General features: G+C 39.6%; 1 non-coding gene and 1 pseudogene across 1 annotated transcript; both read left to right on the forward strand.

Moving 5' to 3' along the window:
• Window positions 1-6,481: 6,481 nt before the first annotated feature.
• On the forward strand, window positions 6,482-7,418 carry LOC130863822 (olfactory receptor 2B11-like; annotated as a pseudogene).
• Window positions 7,419-12,630: 5,212 nt separating this feature from the next.
• Window positions 12,631-12,737, forward strand: LOC130864204 (U6 spliceosomal RNA). Its single transcript, XR_009055904.1, has one exon. It is a non-coding gene; the product is annotated as a U6 spliceosomal RNA (small nuclear RNA).
• The last annotated feature ends 14,303 nt before the right edge of the window (window positions 12,738-27,040 follow it).

Below are 27,040 nucleotides of genomic sequence, written 5' to 3' on the forward strand. Positions count from 1 at the left end.
CTGTAGCTCTGTAATAGAGTTTGAAGTCAGGGATGGTAATGCCTCCAGAAGTTCCTTTATTGTATAAGATTGTTTTGGCTATCCTGGGTTTTTTGTTTCTCCATATAAAGTTGATTATTGTCCTTTCAAGATCTGTGAAGAATTTTGATGGGATTTTAATGGGGATTGCATTGAATCTATAAATTGCCCTTGGTAGAATTGCCATTTTTAGTATGTTGATTCTCCCAATCCAAGAGCAAGGGAAATCCTTCCATTTTCTGGTATCCTCTTCAATTTCTTTCTTCAGTGCCTTAAAGTTTTTGTCAAATAGATCTTTCACTTCCTTGGTTAGAGTTACCCCAATATATTTTATGCTGTTTGTGGCTATCGTGAAAGGTGATGATTCTCTTATTTCTCTCTCTGCTTCCATATCCTTTGTGTATAAGAGGGCGACTGATTTTTTGGAGTTGATCTTGTATCCTGCCACATTACTAAAGGCGTTTATCAGCTGTAGGAGTTCTTTGGTGGAGTTTTTGGGGTCGCTCATGTACACTATCATATCATCTGCACATAATGCAAGTTTAACTTCTTCCTTTCCAATTTGAATCCCCTTTATCCCCTTATGTTGTCTTATTGCTATTGCTAAAACTTCGAGAACTATATTGAAGAGGTATGGAGAGAGTGGACAGCCTTGGCGTGTTCCTGATTTTAGTGGGATGGCTTTAAGTTTCTCTCCATTTAATTTGTTATTAGCTGTCGGCTTGCTGTATATAGCTTTAATTATATTTAGGTATGACCCTTGTATCCCTAATCTCTCCAAGACTTTTATCATAAAGGGATGTTGAATTTTGTCAAATGCTTTTTCAGCATCTAATGAAACGATCATATGGTTTTTTTCTTTCAGTTTATTTATATGATGGATTACATTGATAGATTTGCGTATGTTAAACCAGCCCTGCATCTCTGGTATGAGGCCTATTTGATCATAATGGATAATTTTTCTAATGTGTTCTTGGATTCGGTTTGCCAGAATTTTGTTGAGGATTTTTGCGTCGATGTTCATGAGTGAGATTGGCCTGTAATTCTCTTTCTTGGTTGGGTCTTTGTGTGGTTTTGGTATCTGAGTTATTGTAGCTTCATAAAAGGAATTTGGCAATGACTCTTCTGTTTCTATATTGTGAAATACATTAAGGAGAATAGGTATAGGTCTACTTGGAAGTTCTGGTAGAATTCCGCATTGAAACCATCTGGTCCTGGATTTTTTTTGGAAGGGAGGTTTTTGATAACTGCTTCTAATTCTTCATGACTAACAGGTCTATTTAGGTTGTTCACCTGGTCCTGGTTTAACTTTGGTATATGGTATTTATCTAAAAAAGTGTCCATTTCTTTTACATTTTCCAGTTTTGTGGCATACAGGCTTTTGTAGTAAGATCTAATGATTCTCTGAATTTCCTCTGTGTCTGTGGTTATGTCCCCCTTTTCATTTCTGATCTTATTAATTTGCAAATTCTCTCTCTGCCGTTTGATTAGTTTGGATAGGGGTTTATCAATCTTGTTGATTTTCTCCAGGAACCAGCTTTTTGATTCATTGATTCTTTCAATTGTTTTCTGTGATTCTATTTTGTTGATTTCAGCCTTCAGTTTGATTATTTCCAGTCTTTACCCCTTCTAGGTGAGTCTGCTTCTTTTTTTTCTAGAGCTTTCAGGTGGGCTGTTAAGTCTCCAATGTGTGCTTTCTCTGTTTTCTTTAAGTGGGCAGTTAGTGCTATGAACTTTCCTCTCAGGACTGCTTTCATAGTGTCCCATAGGTTTGAGTATGTTGTTTCTTTATTTTCATTGTCTTCAAGGAAGACTTTAATTTCTTTCTTTATTTCTTCCTTAATCCAGGTATGGTTCAGTAGTTGACTATTCAGTTTCCATGAGTTTGTAGGCTTTCTGGGGGTAGCATTGTTGCTGAATTCTAGCTTTAATCCATGGTGATCTGATAAGATACAGGTGGTTATTAATATTTTTTTGTAACTGTGGATGTTTGCTTTGTTACCGAGTATGTGGTCGATTTTTGAGAAGGTTCCATGAGCTGCAGAGAAGAAGGTATATTCTTTCCTATTTGGGTGGAATATTCTATAGATGTCTGTTAAGTCCATTTGATTCATTACCTCCATTAATTCTCTTATTTCTCTGTTAGGTTTCTGTCTAATTGACCTGTCCATTGGTGAGAGAGGAGTATTAAATTCTCCTACTATTAATGTGTGCGGTTTGATGGCTGCCTTGAGTTTTAACAATGTTTCTTTTACGTACGTGGGTGCTTTTATATTGGGGGCAAAGATATTCAGGATTGAGACTTCATCCTGATGAATTGTTCCTGTTATGAGTAGAAAATGTCCCTTTCCATCTCTCCTGATTGATTTAAGTTTGAAGTCAACTTTGTTAGAAATTAGTATGGCCACCCCTGCTTGTTTCTTAGGTCCATTTACTTGATAAGCCTTATCCCATCCCTTTACTCTGAGTAGGTGCCTGTCTTTGTGGTTGAGGTGTGTTTCTTGTAAACAGCAGAATATTGGATCCTTAGTCCGTGCCTTTTTATAGGAGAGTTGAGTCCATTGACATTAAGTGATATTAATGACCAGTTGTTGTTAACTCCGGTCATTTTTTTAGTTGTAAATTTTGTGTGTTCCCCTTCTTTGTGTTGCGCTGGTGAAGGGTCTCTAGTTGTCTGAGATATTGTGGTCATTGTTGTACTCCTCGGTTAGTGATTTTCCTTCTATTACTTTCTGTAAGGCTGGATTTGTCGCTACGTATTGTTTAAATTTGTTTTTATCCTGGAAAATTTTGTTTTCTCCATTTATAGTGAACGAAAGCTTGGCTGGATATAGTAGTCTGGGCTTGCATCCATGGTCTCTTAGTTTTTGCAGAACATCTATCCAGGACCTTCTGGCTTTCATGGTTTCCATAGAGAAGTCAGGTGTAAGTCTGATAGGTTTACCTTTATAAGTAACTTGGCCTTTTTCCTTTGCTGTTCTTAGTATTCTTTCTTTATTCTGTATGCTTTGTGTTTTGATTAGTATATGGCGAAAGGATGGTTTTTTTTGATCCAGCCTATTCGGTGTTCTGTATGCTTCTTGAACCTTCATAGGTATATCTTTCTTTAGGTTGGGAAAGTTTTCTTCTATAATTTTATTAAATATATTTTCTGGACCATTGAGCTGCGCTTCTTCTCCTTCTTCTATTCCTATTATTCTTAGGTTTGGTCTTTTTATTGTGTCCCATATTTCCTGAATGTTTTGTGATGAGAATTTGTTGGCCTTGCTGTTTTCTTTGATCAGCGTGTTTATTTTCTCTATGGTATCTTCAGAATCTGAGATTCTTTCTTCTATCTCTTGTATTCTGTTGGTTATGCTTGCTTCTGTAGTCTCTATTCGTTTACCTAGATTTTCCCTGTCCAGCTGGCCTTCTGTTTGTGTTTTCTTCTTTGCCTCCATTTCAGTTTTTAAGTCTTGAACTGTTTCCATTATCTGTTTGATTGTTTTTCCTTGGTTTCCTAGGGTATCATTCACTGATTTACTCAATTCTTCAAACTTTCTGTTATACTTCTCATCCATTTCTATAAGGGCATTTTTTATATGCTGTTTAAGGGCGTCAATCACTTTCATAAAGTCAATTTTAATCTACTTCTTCATGATTAAGGTGTTCATGTCCTCCTGTTGGGAGGTCGCTGTGTTCTGGTGGTTTCATATAGTTTTTCAGATTGTTGGGTGAATTCTTGCATTGGCGCCTGCCCATCTCTTTCTCCGAATGCTCCCCTATGGATCTTCTTTTACCGGATCAGGTCTCCTTGCCTACTGATGTACCTTCCCAGTGATGGCTCTCTGCAGTGATAGCTCTCCTGGTGCTCCAGTGATGTCTCTCCTTGCTTGTTGCAGGCAGGCCAGTGAAACAAAGGAAGTCTCCTCTGCCTACTTGCCCTGAGGATTTGCCCCCAGCGCCAGACAGACTGAGCTGGATGGTGTTATGTGCCCAAAGAGGAAAGGGGGCAGAAGGAAGAAGGGTTCTGGATGCAAGCTGGGTGGGACAAGAAGAGAGAGGCAGTATACGGGGTGTAGAGCCCCTGCAGGGAGCCCAGGGAGTATAGGGAGGGGGATGAGGAACTTCAGAGTTCCCTGTCCAGGGCTGCTTCCGCCGCCGCCGGTCACAAACTCACCCCTCTGCTGTCTCTCCTGGTGCCGAGATCAGATCTCCATGCAGGTTGGGTAGTTCATAAACAAAGCGCCTACCTTGGTTGGCGCAGGCAGGCCAGTGAAACAAAGGAAGTCTCCTCTGCCTACTTGCCCTGAGGATTTGCCCCCAGCGCCAGACAGACTGAGCTGGATGGTGTTATGTGCCCAAAGAGGAAAGGGGGCAGAAGGAAGAAGGGTTCTGGATGCAAGCTGGGTGGGACAAGAAGAGAGAGGCAGTATGCGGGTGTAGAGCCCCTTCAGGGAGCCCAGGGAGTATAGGGAGGGGGATGAAGAACTTCAGAGTTCCCTGTCCAGGGCTGCTTCCGCCGCCACTGGTCACAAACTCACCCCACTGCTGTCTCTCTTGGTGCCGAGATCAGATCTCCTTGCAGGTTGGGTAGTTCGTAAGCAAAGCGCCTACCTTGGTTGGTGCAGGCAGGCCAGTGAAACAAAGGAAGTCTCGCCTGCCTACTTGCCCTGAGGATTTGCCCCCAGCGCCAGACAGACTGAGCTGGATGGTGTTATGTTCCCAAAGAGGAAAGGGGGCAGAAGGAAGAAGGGTTCTGGATTCAAGCTGGGTGGGACAAGAAGAAAGAGGCAGTATGCGGCGTGTAGAGCCCCTGCAACCAGGAATGACTTTTTATGAAACACTAATAAATAAAATGTGTATTTTTCAAGCATTGTTTTACTCTGTTCCTCAATTTTGTTGTATTGCCATTTAATTTATCTGCAAAGAAAGGCAAAAATATATCCAGGAAACATAAAATTGCTGGGATTTTAATGCCTCTTTGTCTGAAGTAAGATACCTGCTGAAGAACATTTCTGGAGTTGGAAACTGTATTCACAATACCAGTGTGACTAACAGAAAGTAATTCATCCCTGATAATTGACCAAAGTTTTATACTAGAAAAAAGTATTGAGCTCATTGATAAAGAAGTATCTCTACATACTCTAACAAATAACTGATGGAACAATCACATCGCTTGGTTTCTTAGTGAAGCTTCTAACAGAGAGAGCAGGACCTCTCCCTGATGGTTAACTGGCTTTTGGTAACCTGTTACTTGTGCTGTATTACCTGCTCCCACCTCCATGTAAGGGGAGAAGCTGCCTCAAATTAATGTGCCAAGCTTTGTGTAAGTCCTTGGGAGGCTTGCCTCTTTTGGAATGGAGATGGAGAAGTACATGGTGAGGGGGGTAGATGAAAAATGGGAAAAGACAGGAGGGAAGGAAGAAGGGGAAACTGGTTGGTTTATAAAATAAGTGGAAAAGTTGTTACTTAAATGAAAAAGAAATTATCTCTGCAACATGGATAAATTAGCTATAATTGATCATAAATTATTGAATCTAAAACTTTCACTAAATAGTTATAAAACAAAACATATAAATACCAAAAAATAATAACACTGTAATTGTGGTTTAACTCATTTGGCTAATAAAATAGGGGGCTGTTGATAACTGTACTAATATGAAGAATAAATATTAACAGTGCTTAAACTATTTGACTCAATCTCAAGTACACAAAAGAGGCTTGTTTAAATATCAAATATCCTCATTCCTCAAACAGAAGATTTGATCAATCAGCTTAGGAGAGTTCAACCATTCATTGTCAGAGCTCAGAGCTCTTCTTATCAAATTCTCTGGCTATCTCTGGACATGTTCATATGTTTCTATAATGCCTTTAGCACTGCTGTTTTAATTAGCTCCTCAGCTTTATGCCACATGTACTTTCAGATAATCAGAAATTCCCTTTAAAATTTAGTATAATAAATAGATGATAAATAACAAGTTTAGTTTTTTAGATTATTGTTATTTTGTGCATGTAGAAGCTATATGTATATGTGTGGATATGCAGACATTATGTGTACTGTGGGTGTGTAGTGCATATAAAATCCAGAGTCCATTTCAAATTTTTTCTACATATGACTGCTACTTTGTTTTGATACTGTGCCTTCAGCTAAGCTTGGAACTTATGAATTCAGCTACACTAGCCAGCCAGCAAGCCCTAGAAAAATAACCAATGTTTTCTTAAGCTGAGCTGGTATTATATTGATCTATTCCCATTACCAGCACTTTACCTGAGTACTGGAGACAGAACTTATGTCCTCTTGCTTTGGCATAATAATTTATTCTGACTTATTTATCTGTGAAGCACTCCTGCCATGTTATTTCAACCACAGAATACCAACCCTGTCTTTGATAGTCCCAACCAACAAATCACAAGTCTTTGCTATCCTATAATACTAACTTTCTTGATACTTCTTTATCATAGGTGAATCAGACTGCAAAGAATGACAATCATCAATAAAAGTCACCCAGAAGAATTCATTCTGCTTGGCTTTGCAGACCGACCTTGGCTGGAACTTCCTCTCTTCATCATTCTTCTGGTAACTTATCCACTGGCCATGTTGGGAAACATTGCCATCATTCTGGTGTCCATATTAGACCCCTGTCTCCACAGTCCCATGTATTTCTTCGTCACCAATCTCTCCTTTCTGGACATGTGCTACACCACATGCATTTTGCCTCAGATGCTAACTAACCTTGGAGGATCAACAAAGACCATTAGCTACATGAGGTGTGTAGTACAGCTTTATTTCTTCCACACAATGGGGGGCACAGAATGTGTCCTCCTGGCTGTTAATGTCCTTTGACCACTACGTTGCCATCTGCAAACCTCTGCACTACACCCTTATCATGAATCAGTGTACCTGCCTCCTGTTAGTGTCCACTGCGTGGCGAACAGGAATTACCTATGCTGTCTCAGAGGTCACAATGACACTAAAATTGCCACTGTGTGGCCACAATAAACTGGATCACTTGTTGTGTGAGATTCCAGTTCTGATAAAAACTGCCTGTGGTGAAAAAGAGACTAATGAGCTTGCTCTCTCTGTGGTATGCATATTTTTCTTAGCTGTTCCCTTGTGCTTAATTCTTGCCTCCTATGCTTGTATTGGACATTCTGTTCTGAAAATCAAATCTTCAGAAGGAAGAAAAAAGGCCTTTGGGACATGCTCCTCTCATCTCATAGTGGTTCTCTTATTCTATGGCCCGGGCATTAGCATGAATCTTCAGCCACCCTCCTCTATTACAAAAGACCAACCCAAATTCATGGCTCTTTTCTATGGAGTAGTGACTCCTACTCTGAACCTCTTCATTTATACCCTAAGGAATAAGGATGTAGAGGGAGCATTAGGTAAGCTCTCACAAATATTTCAGTTTAAATAGAAATTTTGTAGACATCAAGCAAAATAGTTGACAAATTCGAGGCTTTGCATGTAAGTCATTTACTATACAGGCCTCATCTTTCTTTTTCTCTATGTTCTTTCAAAATATTTCTTGTTATCTATGTTCTTTACAATCATGCAGGCTTTGGTTAATCTTGCGTAGTATCAAGCAATATGGATGGGTGCTCTGATTAGAGCATATATTAAAATACTTGTATTGAGGTGAGTACAATTGTAAATAGTTACTTTAAGTGGTAAAACATCATTTAATTTATAATACAGTAATATTGTTTTAGGCTAATTGTCATGAAAACCACGATGTAACTATCCATCGATGGCTTTTTAATTTTTTTTGTGAAATAAATCTTGTCAGGGACTAGGCTCAACAAAATAATTCTTGCCAGGGTAGAGGAATGGGGATTTAGAAATATATTAAAGAATATGAAGACAGAAGTGAAAATAATAAAATAGAGAAACATATAGGATAATATCAGGAGGAAATTCCAGTGATTACTAATATTTTGCCTGCATTTATTTCCCAAATGCTTAAAATACACCTGACCCCAAAAGTTAGGAGCAAGACAAAAGAATGTATTAGCATGATACAAGGGAATGAACACACCAGTTGAAGGTTGTTGGCTACATTCATAGCTAAACATTCTGTTGCTAGAACAAAACAAGCCATGCATACACACTAGAGCAAAACATTCTGTAGGCTAACTACTTCTTGGGTGGAATTCCAAGTTATCTCTATAAAGGGAACTGGAACTTAGATGAATCTAAGACTCTTATTTCAGGTATGAACAATCTACTTCTATTCCTGGAGTACAAGGTCTGGCTATTAGGGATACCTGTTGACAATAACCTTGGTAGAGCAGAACTCTCTGATCTACATCTAGGAGGGACCTTTGCTTGATGCACAAGCACAATAGCCTTGAATGAACTAGAGAGGTAAGCTCCAACTCTCTGACTTTTGGTCAGCATGGAAATAGGCTCACATTCCTGGGCCTTCACAATTCCTCCAAATTCATTAATTTTAATGAAGCCTGTGCTTTTGCAACAGGAGAGACAACTGTATCTGCCTTAGGTTGAATACTTTTCCATTTCCCACACTTACCTGTCTTCGGAACATGCATTTTAACTATGGAAGTCCATTTCTTAGGTGCCTGGGGGGATCAAAACACATACCTCTGTAAACAAGGGATTAAGGGAGGAAGTATAGGGCTCTGTGTCTCTGAGCCAAGTTCTGTCAGGAGAGTTCATCAACAATTAACTAATGGTAAGCAAGCAGATAATACTTTATGTTATGCATACTTCTATGGCTAATATGTCTCCTAATTAAAGGAGTGGAGGATCACCAGGGTTGGGAATGCCGACTTTTGAATTGGTCTAGAATATTCAACATATCAAAATCTATATTTGTCTAATCAAACATGTAAAATTCAAGAATTCAATGCTAGTGTCAAACTTTTCTTAGACAGGTTTTAATCATCTTCAAGACATTAACATCTTACAGTGAACGGAAGCATTAACTGGTAAATACTATGATATGATTTAACAGGTCAATACCATAGCACAATTTTTCAAATCATGATTCTTTTAAATCCATTCTAATGAAAAGACAAGAAAAGATTTTTGTAATGGGTAAGAGTCCAAATGCAATGCTGCTTTTAAACAAATGTCCTAATCTCTGAGCAACAGCAAAAACCATTAGGCTACCCTCCTCATATCTGAAGAGGGGCCCTAATCACTCCTTATAATGACTCTTTTATCCCTTCTGGAGAAAGGTAAGGTCTCAGTTCTCAGGTTCTATCAACATTTCAACAGGAGACTGAAAACCTCACTGGCAATCTGAGCTCTGTGTCCAAGGCAATCAAATGTTCAGTTCGTGTTTCATGTCTGGCTCCAAAGTAAACAGAACTCACTAGGTCTGGAAGTTTGCATGGCAAGTCTATCAAAAATCTAGGAATCACTAGTCATCACTATGATCTTTCCCTTGGGAGACTGCAGCATGATGGTGTGAGTCAGGAACACTGGTTCAGGTTCCCCTTTCTGTGGCCTGCAGCATGGTGGTATGAGGAAGTCATGATCTCAGGTTCAGGAACCTCTGTCCACTTCTCCTATGGAGTCATCAATGGCTGTGATGTCATCAGGGCTGGCATTTCTCTGCTGTACACATTGAACCAGATGTTCTGGAAGCCATCTCACTTGATCCTCATCCTGTGAGAAAACACAGACATGCCCTTGATCCCATATTAACAGAGGATCAGGTCTTTTCTATAATCCAGTACAAGGGTCTTTCCACCTTGTTTTAGCAAAGGTCACCTTGGTGCCATAATGCCAAAATCTGTCCACAGCAGATTGTTCATAAACATACATATTCAAGAAGTTTAGCACAAAAAATGCATGACTCAAGACATTATGGGGCCTTTGAGGATACAATTTTCCTGTTTTTATTTTTTAAAGTTGTATTTTCAAGAAGGCATGGGCACACTCCACAATTCCTTGTCCTTGAGTATTTTAAGGAATACTTGTCTTGTGTTTGATATTCCCTTGGAAATAAAATTGCTGAAATACTTTACTAAAAAGTCTGAATCCATTCTCCAGCTTATGATTTTTGGGATTCTTATGATTTTGCATCTTAAGCAATTGGTTATCACATGCTTAGTGGCTTCTCCAGTTTGTGCAGTGGCCATTAAGAATCCTGAATATGGATCTCGGCACCAGGAGAGCCATTATTGGGGTGAGTTTCTGACCCGCGGCAGCAGCCCAGGGCGCCGGAACTCAGATGTTCCTCATCCCCCCCTATACTTCCTGGCCTTCCTGCAGAGCCTATACCCCCTGTCTGCAGCAAGCAAGGTAGGTGCTTTGTTTACGAGCTACCCAAACAGCACGGAGATCTGATCTTGGCACCAGGAGAGCCATCATTGGGGTGAGTTTCTGACCCGCGGCAGCAGCCCGGGGCTCTGAACTCAGATGTTCCCTATCCCCCCTATACTTCCTGGCATTCCTGCAGAGCCTATACCCCCGCATACTGCCTCTCTCTTCCTATCCCACCCAGCTTGTATCCAGAACCCTCCCCCATTCAGCCTCCCTTCCCTCTTCGGGGACATAACATCTCCCAGCTCAGCCTGTATGGGCACTGGGTCTGAATCCTTTGGGCAACCGGGTGGGTGGAAGGTCCTTTGTTTCAATAGCCTGCCTGCAGCAAGCAAGGTAGGTGCTTTGTTTACGAGCTACCCAACCAGCACGGAGATCTGATCTCAGCACCTGAGGAGTCATCATTGGGAGGTACCCAACCAGCATGGAGATCTGATCTTGGCACCAGAAAAAACATCACTGGAGCACCAGGAGAGCCATCACTGGGGGCTGCCATCACTGGAAAGTTACATCAGTAGGCAAAGAGACCTGATCCTATAAAAAGAAGATTCATAGGGGAGCATTCAGAGGAAGAGATGGGCAGGCGCCAATGGAAGAAATCACCCAAAAATCTGAAAAACAACATGAAACCACCAGAACCCAGTGACTTCAAAACATGTGGACATGAACAACTTAATCAAGATGAAGTAGAAAAAATTGACTTTATGAAAGTGATTGACGCCCTTAAACAGCACGTAAAACAATGCCCTTAAAGAAATGGATGAGAAAGTATAACAGAAAGTTTGAAGAATTGAATAAATCAGTGAATGATACTTTTGGAAACCAAGGAAAAACAATCAAACAGATAATGGAAACAGTTCAAGACTTGAAAACTGAAATGGAGTTTTCATTTGTGAAAACACAAACAGAAGGCCAGCTGGACAGGGAAAATCTAGGTAAATGAATAGAGACTACAGAAACAAGCATAACCAACAGAATACAAGAGATAGAAGAAAGAATCTCAGATTCTGAAGATACCATAGAGAAAATAAACACACTGATCAAAGAAAACAGCAAGTCCTACAAACTCTCATCACAAAACATTCAGGAAATATGGGACACAATAAAAAGACAAAACCTAAGAATTATAGGAGTAAAAGAAGGAGAAGAAGTGCAGATCAATGGTCCAGAAAATATATTTAATAAAATTATAGAAGAAAACTTTCCAAGCCTAAAGAAAGATATACCTATGAAGATTCAAGAAGCATACAGAACACCGAATAGAGTGGATCAAAAAAAAAAATCGCCTCGCCATATAATAATCAAAACACAAAGCATACAGAATAAAGAAAGAATATTAAGAGCTGTAAAAGAAAAAGGGCAAGTTACTTATAAAGGTAAACCTATCAGACTTACACATGACTTCTCTATGGAAACCATGAAAGTCAGAAGGTCCTGGATAGATGTACTGCAGAAACTAAGAGACCATGGATGCAAGCCCAGACTACTATACCCAGCCAAGCTTTCATTCACTATAAATGGAGAAAACAAAATTTTCCAGCATAAAAACAAATTTAAACAATACATAGCCACAAATCCAGCCTTACAGAAAGTAACAGAAGGAAAATCACTAACCGAGGAGTCCAGCAATGACCACAATAACTCAGACATCTAGAGACCCATTATCAGCGCAACTCAAAGAAGGGAAACTCACAAACTCTTCTACTAAAAAAGTGACTGGAGTTAACAACCACTGGTCATTAATATCACATAATATCAATGGACTCAACTCACCTATAAAAAGGCACAGGCTAAGAGAATGGACACGAAAACAGGATCCAACATTCTGCTGTTTACAAGAAACACACCTCAACCACAAAGACAGGCACCTACTCAGAGTAAAGGGCTGGGAAAAGGCTTATCAAGCAAATGGACCTAAGAAACAAGCAGGAGTGGCCATACTAACTTCTACCAATGTGGACTTCAAACTTAAATCAATCAGAAGAGATGGAGAGGGACATTTTGTACTCATAACAGGAACAATTCATCAGGATGAAGTCTCAATCCTGAATATCTATGCCCCTAATATAAAAGCACCCACTTATGTAAAAGAAACATTACTAACACTCAAGGCAGCCATCAAACCTCACACATAATACTAGGAGACTTCATCACTCCTCTCTCACCAATGGACAGGTCAATCAGACAGAAACCTAACAAAGAAAATAAGAGAATTAATGGAGGTAATGAATCAAATGGACTTAACAGACATCTATAGAACATTCCACTCAAGTAGGAAAGAATATACCTTCTTCTCTGCAGCTCATGGAACCTTCTCGAAAATAGACCACATAGTGCTCCCTTCGGCAGCATATATACTAAAATTGGAACGATACAGAGAAGATTAGCATGGCCCCTGCGCAAGGATGACACGCAAATTCGTGAAGCGTTCCATATTTTTATCACTTAATGTCAATGGATTCAACTCTCCTATAAAAAGGCACAAACTAAGAGATTGGATACGAAAACAGGATCCAACATTCTGCTGTTTACAAGAAACACACCTCAACCACAAAGACAGGCACCTACTCAGAGTAAAGGGTTGGGATAAGGCTTATCAAGTAAATGCACCTAAGAAACAAGCAGGGGTGGCCATACTAATTTCTAACAAAGTTGACTTCAAACTTAAATCAATCAGGAGAGATGGAAAGGGACATTTTCTACTCATAACAGGAACAATTCATCAGGATGAAGTCTCAATCCTGAATATCTATGCCCCCAATATAAAAGCACCCACGTACGTAAAAGAAACATTGTTAAAACTCAAGGCAGCCATCAAACCGCACACATTAATAGTAGGAGACTTTAATACTCCTCTCTCACCAATGGACAGGTCAATTAGACAGAAACCTAACAGAGAAATAAGAGAATTAATGGAGGTAATGAATCAAATGGACTTAACAGACATTTATAGAATATTCCACCCAAATAGGAAAGAATATACCTTCTTCTCTGCAGCTCATGGAACCTTCTCAAAAATCGACCACATACTCGGTAACAAAGCAAACATCCACAGTTACAAAAAAATATTAATAACCACCGGTATCTTATCAGATCACCATGGATTAAAGCTAGAATTCAGCAACAATGCTACCCCCAGAAAGCCTACAAACTCATGGAAACTGAATAGTCAACTACTGAACCATACCTGGATTAAGGAAGAAATAAAGAAAGAAATTAAAGTCTTCCTTGAAGACAATGAAAATAAAGAAACAACATACTCAAACCTATGGGACACTATGAAAGCAGTCCTGAGAGGAAAGTTCATAGCACTAACTGCCCACTTAAAGAAAACAGAGAAAGCACACATTGGAGACTTAACAGCCCACCTGAAAGCTCTAGAAAAAAAGAAGCAGACTTACCTAGAAGGGGTAGAAGACTGGAAATAATCAAACTGAGGGCTGAAATCAACAAAATAGAAACACAGAAAACAATTGAAAGAATCAATGAATCAGAAAGCTAGTTCCTGGAGAAAATCAACAAGATTGATAAACCCCTATCCAAACTATTCAAACGGCAGAGAGAGAATTTGCAAATTAATAAGATCAGAAATGAAAAGGGGGACATAACCACAGACACAGAGGAAATTCAGAGAATCATTAGATCTTACTACAAAAGCCTGTATGCCACAAAACTGGAAAATGTAAAAGAAATGGACACTTTTTTAGATAAATACCATATACCAAAGTTAAATCAGGACCAGGTGAACAACCTAAATAGACCTGTTAGTCTTGAAGAATTAGAAGCTGTTATCAAAAACCTCCCTTCCAAAAAAAGTCCAGGACCAGATGGTTTCAATGCGGAATTCTACCAGACCTTCCAAGAAGACCTAATACCTATACTCCTTAATGTATTTCACAATATAGAAACAGAAGAGTCATTGCCAAATTCCTTTTATGAAGCTACAGTAACTCTGATACCAAAACCACACAAAGACCCAACCAAGAAAGAGAATTACAGGCCAATCTCACTCATGAACATCGACGCAAAAATCCTCAACAAAATTCTGGCAAACCGAATCCAAGAACACATTAGAAAAATTATCCATTATGATCAAGTAGGCTTCATACCAGAGATGCAGGGCTGGTTTAACATACGCAAATCTATCAATGTAATCCATCATATAAATAAACTGAAAGAAAAAAACCATATGATCATTTCATTAGATGCTGAAAAAGCATTTGACAAAATTCAACATCCCTTTATGATAAAAGTCTTGGAGAGATTAGGGATACAAGGGTCATACCTAAATATAATTAAAGCTATATACAGCAAGCCGACAGCTAATAACAAATTAAATGGAGAGAAACTTAAAGCCATCCCACTAAAATCAGGAACACGCCAAGGCTGTCCACTCTCTCCATACCTCTTCAATATAGTTCTCGAAGTTTTAGCAATAGCAATAAGACAACATAAGGGGATAAAGGGGATTCAAATTGGAAAGGAAGAAGTTAAACTTGCATTATTTGCAGATGATATGTGTACATGAGCGACCCCAAAAACTCCACCAAAGAACTCCTACAGCTGATAAACGCCTTTAGTAATGTGGCAGGATACAAGATCAACTCCAAAAAATCAGTCGCCCTCTTATACACAAAGGATATGGAAGCAGAGAGAGAAATAAGAGAATCATCACCTTTCACGATAGCCACAAACAGCATAAAATATCTTGGGGTAACTCTAACCAAGGAAGTGAAAGATCTATTTCACAAAAACTTTAAGGCGCTGAAGAAAGAAATTGAAGAGGATACCAGAAAATGGAAGGATCTCCCTTGCTCCTGGATTGGGAGAATCAACATAGTAAAAATGGCAATTCTACAAAGGGCAATTTATAGATTCAATGCAATCCCCATTAAAATCCCATCAAAATTCTTCACAGATCTTGAAAGGACAATAATCAACTTTATATGGAGAAACAAAAAACCCAGGATAGCCAAAACAATCTTATACAATAAAGGAACTTCTGGAGGCATTACCATCCCTGACTTCAAACTCTATTACAGAGCTACAGTAATGAAAACAGGGTGGTCCTGGCATAAAAACAGAGAAGTCGACCAATAAAATCGTATAGAAGACGCGGATTTTAACCCACAAACTTATGAACAACTGATTTTCGATAAAGGAGCTAAAAGTATACAATGGAAGAAAGAAAGCATCTTCAACAAATGGTGCTGGCACAATTGGATGTCAACCTGTAGAAGAATGAAAATAGACCCATATCTATCACCATGCACAAAACTCAAGTCCAAATGGATCAAAGACCTCAATATCAATCTGAACACACTGAACCTGATAGAAGAGAAAATGGGAAGTACCCTACAAAATATGGGCACAGGAGATCGCTTCCTATGTATAACCCCAGCAGCACAGACATTAAGGGCAACATTGAATAAATGGGACCTCCTGAAACTGAGAAGCTTCTGTAAAGCAAAGGACACTGTCATTAAGACAAAAAGGCAGCCTACTGACTGGGAAAAGATCTTCACCAACCCCGCAACAGACAAAGGTCTGATCTCAAAAATATATAAAGAACTCAAGAAACTAGACTTTAAAAGGATAATTAACCCAATTAAAAAATGGGGCACTGAACTGAACAGAGAATTCTCAACAGAAGAAGTTAAAATGGCCAAAGGATACTTAAGGTCATGCTCAACCTCCTTAGCGATCAGAGAAATGCAAATCAAAACAACTTTGAGATATCATCTTACACCTGTCAGAATGGCTAAAATCAAAAACACCAAGGATAGCCTTTGCTGGAGAGGTTGTGGAGAAAGGGGTACCCTCATCCATTGCTAATGGGACTGCAAACTTGTGCAACCACTTTGGAAATCAGTGTGGCGGTTTCTCAGAAAAATTGGGATCAACCTACCCCTGGACCCAGCAATACCACTCTTGGGAATATACCCAAGAGATGCCCTATCATATGACAAAAGCATTTGTCCAACTATGTTCATAGCAGCATTATTTGTAATAGCCAGAACCTGGAAGCAACCTAGATGCCCTTCAATGGAAGAATGGATGAAGAAAGTGTGGAATATATACACAATAGAGTACTACTCTGCAGTAAAAAACAATGACTTCTGTGGCGGAGCAAATGAATGTAGACAGATTATATAGATATATACAGCTTTAATAAGGAAATAGACTTACAGGACCACAGGTTCCCGCGGCGGAGCAAAAGACAAAAAGGGCTGCTGGGCTCACGCCCGGCAGATTTATCCGTAAACATTAGCCCGAGGCGAACACGCCCCCAATGGGTGGGGCTATGTCCCTACATCTCCCCCTTTTGTCTAAATAAGATAGAACCAAACCAAATACAACTATATACAATAATAACAAATAATAAATATAACAAACAATATTGAGAACAAAACTTTTGCTAAACATTCTATCTCAAGGAGTCTAAATAACATAGAGAGTAACTACAATTATATAATCTTCAACTCCGTCAAAGATCTGAGAAGGGAATAAAGATTACTTAACAATCGAGAGATATCCAAAAATGTGCAACAATTGACAGAGACAACTGACTACCTGGGCAATCACCCAAAGTCTCGTTTGCAATGTTGAGTCAACCAACTTTGGCTAAGGCCTAACATAACTGGCATACCATTATTAAAGGCAAGGAACTTTCTTAGGACTATCCTACCCTGTCTTGGCAAGATAAGACAATCCTGTTTCATCCACTTAGGGATATTCTGTATCTTTGTCAGAAGTTGAGGTATGGGCTTTTCTTAACCCAAAGGCCAGTTCTGCCAAGAAGACAAGCTCCCAGTGGAGTGTCTTTGGTGCTCAACGTTCTCTCGGGAGTAGAGTGGTGTTGCCAGGAGTAATTGTGTCTCTTTGGCATAGAAATTTTAGGTTAGATTAAAGGCCATTTTCTACAGCTCTTCGAAGAGGCTGAAGATCATACTATCTATACTAAATATAATCTCTATGTAACTAAAAGACCTGATAAACTTAAAAATAAATATGACAAACATATAATTCTCAATACCTATCTAACTTTGAAGACTAAAAGAATAAACAACTGTGCAATATATGAAGACAATGATCTTCAACTGTAAACAATGTCATAGTATCAGAGGTAGAAATGTACAATGTAATATGGTAGATGTATCAATACAATATAGACAAAGTTATAAGCATACTCATACAAAAATAGAGGTAGGAACACTCACATTCAATATTCAACATATCAGTATACAAGAAACAGTACCAGTACAATTTTCTATAAACAGTAATTCACAAATACCAATCATCCCAAAAAACCAGTTACCCCCTTCTTCTTCCTCTTTTCTCTTTTTTTTTTTTTTTTTTTTTTTTTTTTTTTTTTTTTTTCTTCAAAAAATTATCACCCCATCCCCTCAACCCTAAACCAACCACTAAAAGATGTCCCCAACCCTGAGGGCAAACTCTGTTGGGAGAGGGGACATCGTCCTCTAAGATTGCTTCTAGCTGATATGGGGGCGACGTTCTTCTTAGGGGGTCCTGTGAAAGCAAATGATGGTAAAATTCCCAAATTAACCTTTGACCTAAGAAAATTATAACTAGTCTCAGAGCGTTTTGAGAAGGTCCGACCAGAGTGTTGTCAAAAATGTGCACCATTCAAAATTGTCTCTTGTAGTTGGTACCAAAAAACAGGTCTAATATTAGCGCTTTAAAAAAAAAAATTCATGACGTCATAAAAACCAGATGAAGTTGATGTTGTGGGGCCCCATCTTCATCCTGGAAACTTCAAAGATTACTGTAGGAAAATTTGTTGCTTGTTATGGGAAATGTAAACATTAACAACAAGGACATATACTGACATATAAAGAAAGACACAGATATGAGGAAAAGCAAAGAAAGTTTAAGACATATATATATATATATAAATTAATACTTACAGAACAAGTCCCTCCATCAGTAATTAAATATTAGGGGTACCTTAAATTCTTTGAAGATGGATATTTTCCTGTGGAGATAAGAAGAGAACCCTACCCCCAACCTATCTGTATTACTTACCATCAGTATGATTGCCATCCATGTGATTGAATTGTTATTTATCTTTCCCAACTGGCTTCTCTTCATCAAAACGAACCTTTATCAATTTTGTTGGAATCCACAATTTTTCCTCACCTGTGGAGACAAGAGCAAATCCCCTTCCCCAACGCAGCACATCTCCTGGCTTCCATTGTGAGGTCAGCACGTCCTTGAAATAAACTGGTTGATTTAGTTCAGTAGACTTTTCCATTATCCAATGTCTTTCTGCAGCCGATGTTCCCTTCTCATTAGCGTTGAGGAAATTCAAGGTTAACAAAGCATTATGTAACCTATTTCTGGGGGTGTTTTCCACCCCTTTCTGTTTGTTCAACATATCCTTTATAGTTCGATTTGATCTTTCTATGACTGCTTGACCTGTAGGATTGTATGGTATACCTGTAACATGCTTGATATTGTAATAATCAAAAAACCGTTTCATTTTCCTAGAGACATAAGCAGGACCATTATCTGTCTTTATTTGTGTAGGTATACCCATGATAGCCATGACTTCTAATAAATGAGTGATAACTGAATCAGCTTTTTCTGAACTTAAAGCCGTTGCCCACTGAAAGCCTGAATACGTGTCAATGGTGTGATGAACATATTTTAATTTGCCAAATTCTGCAAAGTGGAACACATCCATCTGCCAGATTTCATTCCTTTGGGTGCCCTTTGGATTAGCCCCTGCAGGCAGTGGCGTTTGGTTATAGAAAGAGCAAGTAGGGCATTTCTTTACAATCTCCCTAGCTTGTTGCCATGTAATAGAAAACTCTTTCTTCAAACCTTTGCTATTAACATGATGTTTTTTATGAAATTCAGAGGCTTGTAGCACACTACCAATCAATAATTGATCAATTTCTGCATTACCTTGTGCTAGAGGACCTGGCAGACCCGTATGGGATCGGATGTGTGTTATGTACATAGGGCAAAGCCTGTTCCTAATCAAATCTTGCACCTGGATAAACAAAGAGGTTAGTTCTGTATCATCAGGTATAAATTCAGCAGTTTCAATATGTAAAATAACTCTTTCTGCATATTGTGAATCAGTAACTATATTAATAGGTTCTTTAAAATCCCTTAGCACCATAAGAATGGCATATAATTCTGCCTTCTGGACAGAATCATAAGGACTTTGTTCCACCTTACCCAAGTCTTCTGATTTGTAACCTGCCTTCCCTGATTTATTAGCATCAGTATAGAACGTACGGGCTCCAGTTATTGGAGTATCACGGACGATTCGAGGAAGGATCCAAGAAGTTCTCTTTATGAAGTTAAGCCTCTTGCTTTTTGGATAGTTGTTATTAATGTCTCCCAAGAAATTAGCACAAGCTCTTTGCCATGGTTCATTATCTTCCCATAATTTCTTTAGTTCATCAGCAGTGAAAGGCACTATAATTTCTGCTGGGTCTATGCCTGCTAGTTGACGAAGTCTCAACTTGCCTTTTATAATTAACTCAGAGACTTTTTCTACATAAGTTTTCAGTTTCTTACTTGGTTTATGTGGTAAAAAGATCCATTCCAAGATAATATCATCTCTCTGCATTAAAATTCCTGTAGGGGAAATTTTTGATGGTAGTATGACGAGAATACAGTCGAGCTCTGGATTTACCCTGTCCACATGCGCCTGTTGTAATTTTTCCTCAATCATTGTCAGTTCCTTTTCTGCTTCAGCTGTTAATTCTCTGGGACTGTTTAAATCTTTGTCACCATCCAAGGTTTTGTTCAAATGAATTATTAGATCAGGTGTTATCCCAATAGCTGGCCGTAGACTGGAAATGTCCCCTAATAGTCTTTGAAAGTCATTAAGAGTCCGTAGGCGATCTCTCCGAATTTGTGCCTTTTGTGTCTTAATTTTTTGTAAACCTATTTTATAACCTAAATAATTAACAGAATCTCCCTTCTGAATCTTTTCAGGAGCAATTTGCAATCCCCATTTTGGTAAAAGTATTTTTATTTCTTCAAACAGTCTGTTCAAGGTATCCATGTTTGAATCGGATAACAAAATGTCGTCCATGTAGTGATATACTATCGATTTGGGAAATTTCTTGCGTATTATTTGCAATGGTTGATTCACAAAATATTGGCACAGGGAGGGGCTATTTAACATACCCTGGGGGAGGACGGTCCAGTGGTACCTCCTCGAAGGTTGAGAATTATTATAAGTAGGCACTGTGAAGGCAAATTTTTCTCTATCTTCTTTTTGTAAAGGTATAGTGAAAAAACAATCCTTTAAATCAATAACTATGAGAGGCCATCCTTTCGGCAATAAAGAGGGCAAAGGAATTCCAGATTGCAGAGGGCCCATAGGTTGAATAACCTTGTTGATGGCCCTGAGATCTGTCACCATTCTCCATTTACCTGATTTTTTCTTAACCACAAATACAGGAGAATTCCAAGGGCTGGTAGATTCTTCTATATGTCCAGCATCTAATTGCTCTTGTACCAACTGTTCTAAAGCCTGTAACTTTTCCTCAGCTAAAGGCCATTGCTTTGTCCATATTGGTTTCTCAGTCAACCATTTTAAAGGCAAGGCTGTTGGTATCTCTGAAGGGACATCAATTGCTTGTTCTTGTACAGCCCGAATGGCCGGTTTTCTCCGTTTGTAATATCTTTTAATATTATCCCCAGAAATATAGGCTCTAGAAGTAGCAGGAATGTTAATTTGGGTATTCCATTGTTGTAATAGGTCACGACCCCATAAATTCATTGCAATATTGGCTACATATGGCCTTAATTTTCCTATTTGTCCCTCTGGACCTATACATTCAACCCATCTCGTGCTCTGCCTTACTCGAGATAGGGTTCCAATTCCCAGGAGCTGAACATTTACATTCTGAAGAGGCCAATATGGATGCCAAGATTCTGGGGTAATGATACTTACATCCGCACCTGTGTCCAGCAGGCCAGTAATAAAAATGCCATTTACACACACTCTCAGCTTTGGTCTTTGGTCATTTATAGAAGTTTGCCAAAACACACGGAACTCATCTTTCTGATCATTATTTCTTGTAACAGTAGGCATGGGGCTTTCTAATTGTCCTGACGAGTCACGTTCTCTGTAGTAACTGGAAATGACTGAACCATGTTTGCCATGGGGGCCTGTGAGGCCCCCCCTCTCACGTTTCCCGTCTGTATCAGGTTGCCTTGTCTATCTCTTGTAGACCTGCACTCATTCGTCCAGTGTCTGCCCTTTCCACATCTTCTACATAAACCTGAAGGCTGAGTCCTCCTATTTCTGTTATTTCTAGAAGATGCATTATTATTATTCCTGAAAATCCGTTGTCTACAATTCCTTTTCATATGACCCATTTTGCCACAATTAAAGCATTTGGTATTCTGATGTCTCCTTTTACCATTGGAAATTGCTTCTTCTACCCATGCTTCAGTGCCATAGTCAAATGTATCAACATCTAGTGTATGCAAGACCCATTCTTCTAATGGCGCTGATCTGAGCTTTAAAGGTCCCAAAATCCTTTTGCATTCCACATTTGCATTTTCATAAGCCAAAGTCTCGATCATTATACGTCTTACTTCTGGGTCAGATATCCCTATTTGTACAGCTTTAGTTATTCTTTGTAAAAAGTCACTAAAGGGTTCTCTCTGACCCTGTTTAACTCTGACAAATGATTCCATCCTCTGTCCTGGGTCTTGCACCCTGTCCCAAGCCCTTAAGGCTGCTGTAGTACACACGGAGAGTATGTTTTCATCCAAATTAGCTTGTTCCTGAGGCTCAGAAAATAGCCCCTCTCCCAAAATTTGATCTATGGAAATCTCAGTTCCCTTTGCTCTTTCTTGCTGTTCTAAAAGTCTAGCCTCTTGCCTGAATAAGCATTTCCATTTTAATTGCGTTCCACTCTCAAGGACAGCAGAGCTCAGCTGAAACCAGTCAGAGGGCGTGACCTTATTCGTGGTGGCCCAAGACCTTAGCATCTCTTTAACAAAAGAGGCATTCATTCCAAAAGTCATTACAGCCTGTTTAATTTCTTTGAGATCATTCATACGGACAGGTTCCCATGTATCTTCCTTGATGAACCTAGGGTTTCTGGAACCAACTACTTTCTCAGTTGTTACAACTGGAAAGGCAGGTAGAACTGTAGGTAGAGCTTTGTGGGAATTGTCCCGGAGGGATTTACCCACAGATTTAGTTAAAATATGCTTTTCTACCTCTTGCTCTTCTTCCTCAGAATTTAGAAATTCCTCAATCATTTCAATTCTATTCACCATTGCCTTCTTTAATGTCTGAATCTCCTGTCCAGAATTATGTTCTAAAGCCTTCATTGAGGATTCTAAAGTATGAAGTTTGTCCATTAGAGATAATGTCTCATCTTTGGACATAAGTTTTATAGCATATACCGTGCCTTCTTGTACAGATAATCTTTCTGTCAATCTGTCATAAGCTTTAGACAAAATCCGATTGTCACATTCAGCAGTTTTGATTCTCTCAGTTAATGTTTCTGTTCCTACTGAAAGGGACTGTAGCTTACGATCCAAATCAGCTGTTCCTTCTTCCATAGTAATGAATTTCTCCTTAATATCAGCCGTTAATATTTCAGTTCCTACTGAAAGGGACTGAAGCTTACAACTCAAATCAGCTGTTCCCTCTTCCATAGTAATGAATTTCTCCTTAACATCAGCCTGTACCTCTTCTAAATTTTTTTCAGTTTGTCGAGTTGTGTTAAACAAAGATCTGTTCTCTGCCTGGAGAACTTCAAACTGATTTTTGAGAAGATTGTTGTCATTCTCAATTGTTTTTAAGCGTTTTTCAGTTTGTCGAGTTGTGTTAAACAAAGATCTGTTCTCTGTCTGGAGAACTTCAAACTGATTTTTGAGAAGATTGTTGTCATTCTCAATTATTTTTAAGCGTTCAACCTCGTCTCGTAAAGACTTTATCATATTTCTATTATCAAACCATACAGTACCAAGGAAAACTACGAATCCCAGAAAGATCCATATCTGTGGGCTGACAGACACTTCTTGTAAAATCTCCCACATGGTACAACTGAAAAGGCTGTTAAAGTCTTGAATGGTAATGTTTTCAGACATTTTTCTTATTTATAAAAGAAAATTATGTACCTGTAATGAAGTTTTCCTGCCAGTGGTGGCTAAAGAAATGCACCTGAGTCCACGTGGTCTAAGCCAGAGCCGGTCTGAAACAATTAACTCAAAACAAAAATTATTGTACTGCCTGTTAAGGAAAGGGGTTGGTGGCTTTTACTTCAAAACCGCGGGTGCTTCACTTAAATCAGGCAGTGAAGGTTTGGAAGAAACAGGGAGCTATTAACTGCTCTGTGGGGGTTGCTGCTCTGCGACCTTAGTGGCCTGGAGTGGGGGAAGGGAAAGCGAGCAGGGAGCACGCTGTAAATCGCCTTCCTGAGCTCAGGCAACTAGCCGGGAAAGGTGGAGCTTGCGCCCCCCCTGTGCCGGGTCGGGGGCAAGATAGCCCGACGTTGGGACGCCAAATGTGGCGGAGCAAATGAATGTAGACAGATTATATAGATATATACAGCTTTAATAAGGAAATAGACTTACAGGACCACAGGTTCCCGCGGCGGAGCAAAAGACAAAAAGGGCTGCTGGGCTCACGCCCGGCAGATTTATCCGTAAACATTAGCCCGAGGCGAACACGCCCCCAATGGGTGGGGCTATGTCCCTACAGACTTCTCAAATTTTGCATGCAAATGGATGGAAATAGAAAATACGATCCTGAGTGAGGTAACCCAGACCCAAAAAGAAGAGCATGGGATGTACTCACTCATAATTGGTTTCTAGCCATGGATAGGGGCCACTGAGTCTATAATTTGTGATCCTAAAGAAGCTAAACAAGGAAAAACATATAGATATCCTCCCAGCTATGGGAAATAGACAAGATTGATGGGCAAAAAATTGGAATCTTGCGGGTGGGGTGGGATGGGGATGAGGGGTGATGGGGAGAGAAAAGTGTGAGGGAGAAGGTGAGGGGAACAGGGGGAATCGGGGTGATTGGGGATAAAGGAAGGTTGGATAGGGGAGCAGGGAAACTCATACCTTAGTTAAGGGAGCCACCTAAGAGTTGGCAAGAGACTGAACCTGGAATGGCTAACAGATGGCCAGGGCAATGTCCCCAGTTAGTTCATTGGGGCACCTGAGGATAGGGAACCTGAAATGAACCTATCCTATAATCATACTGATGAATATCTTGCATATCGCCATAGAACCTTCATCTAGCGATGGATGGAGATAGAGCCAGAGACACACTGGAGCACCGAACTGAGCTCCCAAGGTTATAATGAGGAGCAGAAGGAGAGAGAACATGAACAAGGAAGTCAGGACCATGAGGGGTGCACCCAACCACTGAGACAGTGGGGCCGATCTATTGGGAGCTCACCAAGGCCAGCTGGACTGCTACTGAAAAAACATGGGATAAAACCGGACTCTCTGAATGTGGCGGACAATGAGAGCTGACGAGAGAACAAGGAGAATGGCACAGGAACTTTCATCTGGCGATAGATCGAGAGAGAAGCAGAGACCCAATTTGGAGCAACGGTCTGAGCTCTTAAGGTCCAAATGAGGAGCAGAAGGAGGGAGAACATGAGCAAGGAAATCAGGACCACGAGGCGTGCACCCACCCACTGTGACAGTGGAACTGATCTATTGGGAGCTCTCCAAGGCCAGCTGGACTGGGACTGAATAAGCATGGGTTGAAACTGGACTCTCTGAACATGGCAGACAATGAAGGCTGATGAGAAGCCAAGGACAATGGCACTAGGTTTCGATCCTAATACATGAACAGGCTTTGTGGGAGCTTAGCCTGTTTGGATGCTCACCTTCCTGGGCCTGGATGGAAGTGGGAGGACCTTGGTCTTCATGTAGGGCAGGGAATTTGGACTGCTCTTCAGTATCGAGAGGGAGGGGGAATGGACTGGGGGAGGAGAAGAGGAGTGGGGATGGGGGAGGGGAGTGGGGGGAGGGGGCAATATGTGGGAGGAGGGGGAGGGAAATGGGAAACGGGGAGCAGTTGGAAATTTTAATTAAAAAAGAATAAAAAAAAGAAAAAAATATAAAATAGACCACATACTCGGTAACAAAGCAAACTTCCACAGTTACAAAAAAAAATTAGTAACCACCTCTGTCTTATCAGATCACCATGGATTAAAGTTAGAATTCAACAACAATGCTACCCCCAGAAAGCCTACAAACTCATGGAAACTGAACAGTCAACTACTAAACCATACCTGGAATAAGGAAGAAATAAAGAAAGAAATTAAAGTCTTTCTTGAATTCAATGAAAATAAAGGAACAACACACTCAAACCTATGGGACACTATAAAAGCAGTGCTAAGAGGAAAGTTCATAGCACTAAGTGCCCACTTAAACAAAACAGAGAAAGCACACATTGGAGACTTAACAGCCCACCTGAAAGCTCTAGAAGAAAAAAAGAAGCAGACTAACCTAGAAGGAGTAAAAGATTGGAAATAATCAAACTGAGGGCTTAAATCAACAAAATAGAAACACAGAAAACAATCCAAAGAGTCAATGAAACAAAAAGCTGGTTCCTGGAGAAAATCAACAAGATTGATAAACCCCTATCCAAACTATTCAAACGGCAGAGAGAGAATTTGCAAATTAATAAGATCAGAAATGAAAAGGGGGACATAACCACAGACACAGAGGAAATTCAGAGAATCATTAGATCTTACTACAAAAGCCTGTATGCCACAAAACTGGAAATGTAAAAGAAATGGGCACATTTTTAGATAAATACCATATAACAAAGTTAAACCAGGACCAGGAGAACAACCTAAATAGACCTGTTAGTCGCGAAGAATTAGAAGCTGTTATCAAAAACCTCCCTTCCAAAAAAAGTCCAGGACCAGATGGTTTCAATGCGGAATTCTACCAGAACTTCCAAGAAGCCCTAATACCTATACTCCTTAATGTATTTCACAAAATAGAAACAGAAGAGTCATTGCCAAATTCCTTTTATGAAGCTACAGTAACTCTGATACCAAAACCACACAAAGACTCAACCAAGAAAGAGAATTACAGGCCAATCTCACTCATGAACATTGACGCAAAAATCCTCAACAAAATACTGGTAAACTGAATCCAAGAACACATTAGAAAAATTATCCATTATGATCAAGTAGGCTTCATCCCAGAGATGCAGGGCTGGTTCAACATATGCAAATCTATCAATGTAATCCATCATATAAATAAACTGAGAGAAAAAAAAACTATGATCATTTCATTAGATGCTGAAAAAGCATTTGACAAAATTCAACATCCCTTTATTATAAAAGTCTTGGAGAGATTAGGGATACAAGGGTCATACCTAAATATAATTAAAGCTATTTACAACGAGCCGACAGCTAACATCAAATTAAATGGAGAGAAACTTAAAGCCATCCCACTAAAATCAGGAACACGCCAAGGCTGTCCACTCTCTCCATACCTCTTCAATATAGTTCTCGAAGTTTTAGCAATAGCAATAAGACAACATAAGGGGATCAAGGGAATTCAAATTGGAAAGGAAGAAGTTAAACTTTCATTATTTGCAGATGATATGATAGTGTACATAAGAGACCCCAAAAACTCCACCAAAGAACTCCTACAGCTGGTAAACACCTTTAGTAATGTGGCAGGATACAAGCTCAACTCCAACAAATCAGTCGCCCTCTTATACACAAAGGATATGGAAGC

This window comes from Chionomys nivalis, chromosome 21, assembly GCF_950005125.1.
Source record: "Chionomys nivalis chromosome 21, mChiNiv1.1, whole genome shotgun sequence".
NCBI classification, from domain to species: Eukaryota; Metazoa; Chordata; class Mammalia; order Rodentia; family Cricetidae; genus Chionomys; species Chionomys nivalis.